This window comes from Sinohyriopsis cumingii, chromosome 7 (genome assembly GCF_028554795.1).
Source record: "Sinohyriopsis cumingii isolate HCF-2022 chromosome 7, ASM2855479v2, whole genome shotgun sequence".
NCBI classification, from domain to species: domain Eukaryota; kingdom Metazoa; phylum Mollusca; class Bivalvia; order Unionida; family Unionidae; genus Sinohyriopsis; species Sinohyriopsis cumingii.
In genome coordinates this window covers 7,833,903-7,840,994 of record NC_142967.1, presented here as the reverse complement: position 1 = coordinate 7,840,994, position 7,092 = coordinate 7,833,903, and the positions used below count along the sequence as shown (strand labels likewise).

The following is a 7,092-nucleotide window of genomic DNA, read 5'->3' as shown; positions in this document are numbered from 1 at the left end:
CTCTGACTTATAGCACAATAAAACACCCTATTATAACAATTATATTATTGGGGGGAAAATAATATTTTGTGATAAGAAAACCCTAAATTATTGCACTCTAAAGAAAATTGCAGCTCCCTCCCATGAAAATTAAATGGCCATTACCTATGGCAACTGAATTTGCTGTGCGTGTAAATTGTTACGCAAGTTGTCATTTAAACTTGTAACTAAAGTGAGTCTACACTATAGCTAACACCGAGTAAAAGACATTATGCTGACATTAAAGAACTTGAATAAAGTAGAAAGCGTTGGCACGAATGCATACAATTTACATTATAGTAACAGGCAGGGAAACTTTGAGTGGGCTACCAACACCCAGGCAAGGTTATTATCAGAGGACAAATAAACAATAGAACACACTGACTCAACAAAATGATAAAATATATAGTAAAATTACATAAAATTCAAACAGGAAACAATGGCTTCTCAGTCTAAGAAATATGGGTGTTTAATATATTAATATACACCAGTAAATAGCATTTTTGTTTTTCAATCTGACATTTTTCCAAAACTTTGAATTTGAACATGATATGTTTCATAAATCCTATTAGACCACTAGTTGGCTTACATGACTTGTGTCCAACTTGTAATTAAGGATCATAAATATAATTGCATTTGTAATATTCAAAATTAATTTGTACCAAATACACCTGTTTTGTATTTTTTTACAAAATGAATTTCTTGATTTATTTTGTCATGTAAAATGAAAACGCTGTTGATACAGTTTACCATTAAATTTGTAACAGGATTACTTGAGAATTTCCGTATAGTTCTTACAGAAATTAGCAAATTCCCATTACATTAAAAAAGTACTGTAGTTCAATCCACCGAAAAAATACCAGGTAAACTGGTACATGTATACTGATTATATGTCTGAAATCTGCTGCTTGATAGAAATTGATTGAATTCTGTAATGGATAACCGATTGTTCAATAATAGACCCTGCAGTATCCTCTTGGCCACTCGGACCCCAGATATTTGAAGTAAAAAGTAGACTATTATATCATTTTTTAGATAAGATAATGAAGTTACACCTGGAATGTTGAATCAGTAGATTTCTTCAGTTTGTTCACCATTAAATGGCATGGATATGTATTTTATGGAATTTTGTTGTGTAGAACACCAGACATAAAATTATGTATCTTTCCAGACAGCATATATATGTATGTGTGTATATATATATATATATATATATATATATATATATATATATATATATATATATATATATATATAGTTATGGGCTTTGTCTTAATTGCAGTCTTTTAGTGATGATATGAAAATTTGTAACCTACTTTTGTTCGAGAATATACCCAATGTACATGTTGATTGTGCATCATTGCCTTAAGTGAGAGAACTCGGTAAACCATCATGTGCATCAATGAAAACAAATTATATTCTTCTTTTATCTTTACTCAGTAGCGCAGATCTTATAACCCAGAAAAAGTGATGGACATTAAATGACAGGTTTAATCATCTAAATCATCATGTATGTTTTCCATACAACACAGATTGATCCTCAAGGCTGTACATGCTCCAGTTCATTTTATTCCAAGCCTCCACCCCACCCCCCACTACTATGTATGCATTAACATTTACAACTTCCACTTTACATGAATATAATAAACATCAGGTTCATAACTTGATTACAGCTTACTTGCTTTCCAATAAATTTTCTATGTTGAAATCTTTAAAAAGGAGGTAAACAGGCCCTTATAAGAATACGTGGACACACTTAGAAGCAGCAACAGGAAGATCTGTTTTAATTGTTTTGTGTATTGATGGGGTTGGTTTTAATGACACTTTAAATACATTATAAGGCTATATCATGCTAAGGAAATGGGAGTTTAATTGCCTTTCCAAGGACACTGAGGTAACCAGCCTAGTAGAACAAAAATCATAGACCCTGATCTGCAGATGCATGATCAGTATTTGCAGTGTCCGACTTGAATTATGAGTGAGTATAGATGGTAGCTTAGTGTTTGCTTAAGTTACCGGTATACCATTTTTATGTAGATCATGACTTGCTGGATCATGAAGTACTATCAGTTCCCTGAGAAAAGTCAACATAATTTTTATTTTTATTTTTTCTTCATCAGTAAACTCATTTTACATACCCAGTCTGTGCCTGTTAGCTCTTTACATGCTGTATTCTTTTTGAAGACCAAAGCGCCTAATGCTTTCATTGTGATGGAAGAAATTACACAAGTGGTGATCAAGCAGAAATGTTTTGTACCAATGTCCTGTGACATGAATGCTAGTTGATTGAGGAAGGGGCAGATTCCATTATAAGTTCATGTAAGGACATTTATAATCTCTGAAACAATAAAATGGGGTCTTTTTCTTCTCAATGTTTTTACACACACACACACATGTTGCCATTGCTATACACAACCATGGTTCATGTACAAGGCCACAATACAGCATAGTTAATGGAGTATTGATTTGTAATTTGGCATTATTACAAACAAGAAAATGGAAGTTCATGAACTTTATGTGTATTTAAAATACTACTCCCTATTCCCTTGTAAAATCTCCGATTCAAAACATTGATTTGACAATAGATATCTGATTTAGTTGTACATGTCATATTTTGTCAACATATTTTGACTGTTTTTGGTCACATAGTGGTGTATTTAGGATTTTTCTTTTGTAACAGATAAATTGAAACCATGGCTTTACATTAGGCTAATAATTGTTGTTATAATTCCAGTTCAATTAGTATATAAATGCTGACCCCCCCCCCCCCCCCCCCCGATAATTTTGTCAGATAATTGTGGCTTTGCCCATTATAGAGTCAATTTTGAGTCCAAGTACTTTCTAGGGTTTGCACCTAGTTTATAACATGCTCATGGCATAGTAGCTTGCTGACAATCTCATTAGAGATCGCACATTTCATTGGGGGAGGGGTTGTGCAAAATAAGAAGTACAGTATAATGAATATAGTTCTTTATTTCTGCAAGTTGGAGCAAAATGGTTTTTTCTTCAACTTTTTCCAAGAATTCCCCCTTCTGATTTAAGTGGTTGGTCCTTTATTTCAGCAGATAGTACTTATCAGGAAAACATGGCCTCATTATAAGGAGATAACAGAGGGAAATGGGTCTAACCTGGTAAATGTCAGGATCTTATAAGATTGCAGTTTTGTGGCAGCTTAGCTATATTTCTCTGGCAAGGTTTTAGCTATAGAAATTTAGCATATTAATCATACTACTGGAACATGCCTTATTAAGCATACCCTTTTTTCTTTAAAATTTTAAAAAACATTTTGAAAGCCACATATATCTCAGTTCTAGCCATGTGGGAAGGAAGCAACAACTAAAATCTGTATAGGAGAACATGATTTTCTTGGAACTTGGAAGCACGACAGTGCATACTTATGGTCCTGTTAAGCTGAACACTTAGAAAATTATCATATAGGTAACAAAAATGAATTTTACATGATGCAACCATATTGGGAAAGAAAAAGCAGTTCAGAAGTGGATATCTCCCAATGTAAACTAAAGATAGTCAAGATATTTAATGTTGGTACATGTGATATGATACAAGCAGTGTGAGTTTATTATTAAGTTTTCTAATGCAGGCCACATGAAGTTCACATTTGTGGGAAAGTGAGACACAACAGTCAGTTTTCTAGTGCAGATCAGGTCAACAGTTTGCTAAGGATTCTTGCTGAAGTTTGTATTTGCATATGTTTCAGAAACCCTCTTGGTATAGCCATGCCATACTTGGCATGACCCAAATCTACCACACTATTTAATCTTAAGGTCAAAGACACAGACATGGAAAGTTGTGTTATGGTTTTGTTGTAGTACCTGTATTTACATCCATCCTGTCACACCTTCATTTCTGCTTAGTAGCGTTAAGCCATTTTATGATGAAAGAATGAAGTTAAATATCCTTGTACATCATTATTGTAAGGTGTGCTGCATACCTTGTTGGATGTTCAGGTGTCAACATCAAGGTCACATCCCAGTATTCTTAAGATTGCCATCACTCTCTCCCTTCTGTATATAACTTTAAAGCCATTTCAGATTAAGGGATTAAAGTTAGTGTACTTTATCACAGTAAGGTGTGTGGCATAACACACTAGGTGTGATATTTTCAAGGTCAAGGTTAAAGTTAAATATTTAACATTATCAGTTACTTTTCCTTCAGTTTTATAACTTTTGAGACATTTGAGATTAATAGATGAAACATTTTATTCTCATGCATAATACATCTCACACATCATACTCGTGTGTTGTGTGCCATGATAGGTTTCCCATCTTCAAGGTCAGGGTCACAACTAAATATTCTAATTATCCATCACTATTCTTGTTCATTTTTTTCCCTGTTGTGTAATGTCAAAAGTGTTTGAGATTAATGTTTGGAATTTTAGTATACTTGTACATCATCATGAAAAGATATGTAGAGCACCACATTGAAGATTTTCTGTCTTTAAAGTCAAAGTTACTGCTTGGTATTGTAAGCTCTCCATTATACTTTACATTTCATTTTTTATTGTATAGCCTTTTGACATTAAGGGCTGAAGACCACATCATGGTGGTGTTTGGGGTTATGGACAATGAGTTACTGAATTAGCTTACTTATTTGTTGTTATTGTTATCGTTCTTATTATTATTCAGTGCTGAATGTTTACTATTAGGCATACACATGATCTTGTTACTTTGGGTAGGTGGGTCTTGATTAAATATTTGTTCTGTAATCTTGAACAATCCATCAATACATGTACAAATCACAACTTCTTCATCACTTCAGTGAGTACAAGCTCCATCACAATTACACTAAGATGCTGTTCAAAGAGACACTGAAGGATTAGTTGATATTTAACGGCACATCAATAAATGCATGGTTATTTCAAGGCAGTGGGAACAAAGTACCTTACACTTGAGTGAGATAAGATGACTGCTGACCCATTATGTGGTGTCCCAAGTATTTTAATCTGGACCAATCTGGTAAGGAGTCTAGCACACTAACCGCTGTGCCACTATGGCTCCAAGTCAGGCACATTTTCTCTAAGGAAGTAGAATTAAAGACAACCATGTTATCTATAGTCAAGTAGAATTAGAGACAACCGCATTTTCTGTAATCAAATACAATTAGAAATGAGCAAATTTTCTATAGTTGCGTAGAATTAGAGACAAGTACATTGTTGTAGTCAAATAAAATTAGAGATTAGCACATAGAATCAGAGACGAGAACATTTGTATTAGTCAAGTAGAATTAGAGACAAACACATTTTCAATAAGCGTGTAGAATTAGAGACAATCACATTTTTCTAAAATCAAGTACAATTATAAACAAACACATTTTCTGCAATCAAGTACAGTTAGAAGCAAGCATATTTTCAGTAATCAGGTACATTTGGAAACAAGTACATTTTCTATAGTCAAGTAGACATCGAGACAAGCATGTTTTCTGTTGTTAAGAAGACTTAGAGACAATTACATTTTCTCTAATCAAGTACAATTAGAGACAATCACATTTTCTATAATCAAGTAGAATTAGGGGCAAGCTTATTTTCTATAATCAAGTACAGTTAGGGACAAATACATTTTCTATAATGAAGTACAATTAGGGACAAGTGCATTTTCTATAATCAAGTACAATTAGGGACAAGTACATTTTCTTTAATCAAGTACAATTAGAGACAAGTAATTTTCTATAATCAAGTACAATTAGGGACAATCACATTTTCTATAATTAAGTACAATTAGGGACAAGCACATTTTCTATAATCAAGTACAATTAGGGACAAGCACATTTTTTATAATCAAGTACAATTAGGGACAAGCACATTTTCTTTTTTCAGGCTGGAATTAGAGACAAGCACATCTTCTACAATCTAGTACCATTAGAGACAATAACATTTTCTCTAATCAAGTACAATTATGGACAAGTACATTTTCTCTAATCAAGTACAGTTATGGACAAGTACATTTTCTATAATCAAGTACAGTTAGAGACAATTACATTTTCTATAATCAAGTACAATTAGGGATGAGTACATTTTCTTTTGTCAGGCTGGAATTAGAGACAAGCACATTTTCAATAATTAAGTAGAATTAGAAATGAGCACATTTCTTTTGTCAGGCTGGAATTAAAGACAAACACATTTTCTCTAATCAAGTACATTTAGGGACAAGCACATTTTCTATGATCAAGTACAATTAGGGACAAGCACATTTTCTATAATCAAGTACAATTAGGGATAAGTACATTTTCTGTAATCATGAACAATTAAGGACAATCACATTTTCTATGTTCAAGTACAATTAGGGACGAGTACATACAATTAGTGACAAGCACATTTTCTATAATCGAGTACAATTTGGGACAAGTACATTTTCTTTTGTAAGGATGGAATTAGAGACAAGCATATTTTCAATAATTAAGTGCACTTAGAAACAAGCACATTTTATGTAATCAAGTAGGTTGAATGACTAGCACAATTTATGTAATCATGTAGGTTGAATGACTAGCACATATTTTGTAAATCAAGTAGGTTGAATGACAAGCACAATTTAAATAGTTATGTACAGTTAGAAACTTGCACATTTTAAGTAATGAAGTAGATTGAGATACAAGCACATTTTTAATAATCAAGTAGTCAGTTCAGTTAGATTTTATTTACAGCCTAATTATTATCAGTAAACAGAATATCCACAGAGCTTTGTACCAGCTCTGGGTTTTGTACTGACAGTGTTCGCAGGTTAATTAATAATTATGTTTTTTTTTAACTTTCATTCTGAGTTGTGTATAGCTCAGGGGAAGAAAAAAAATGCTTTAATTTCAAATGATACATTCCTTCTGTAACTTCAGCAAGTGGAAGCACTGTTCTTCACTGCTTGCGGGACTTCGGATTGTATTAATTTCTAAAAAAATTAGGCCAGAAAAATAAACCAAAAGCCTGCAAACCACACATTCAATTTTCAAAACCTTCCTATCTTTCTTCATTAAATCCCCCATATTCAGAAACCTACCCCTTTTCATTATGGAGGGGAAATTTCTTCTTGTAGAACATTTGAAGGCTATCAAGGTTAATTGTCTCCA

At 33.0% G+C, this 7,092-nt stretch overlaps 1 protein-coding gene across 1 annotated transcript in view; it reads left to right on the top strand.

The window, feature by feature from the left end:
- LOC149794699 (uncharacterized) overlaps positions 1-7,092 on the top strand; it is a 265,989-nt gene that overhangs the window by 59,281 nt on the left and 199,616 nt on the right. The gene's annotated exons all lie outside the window — the stretch shown is intronic.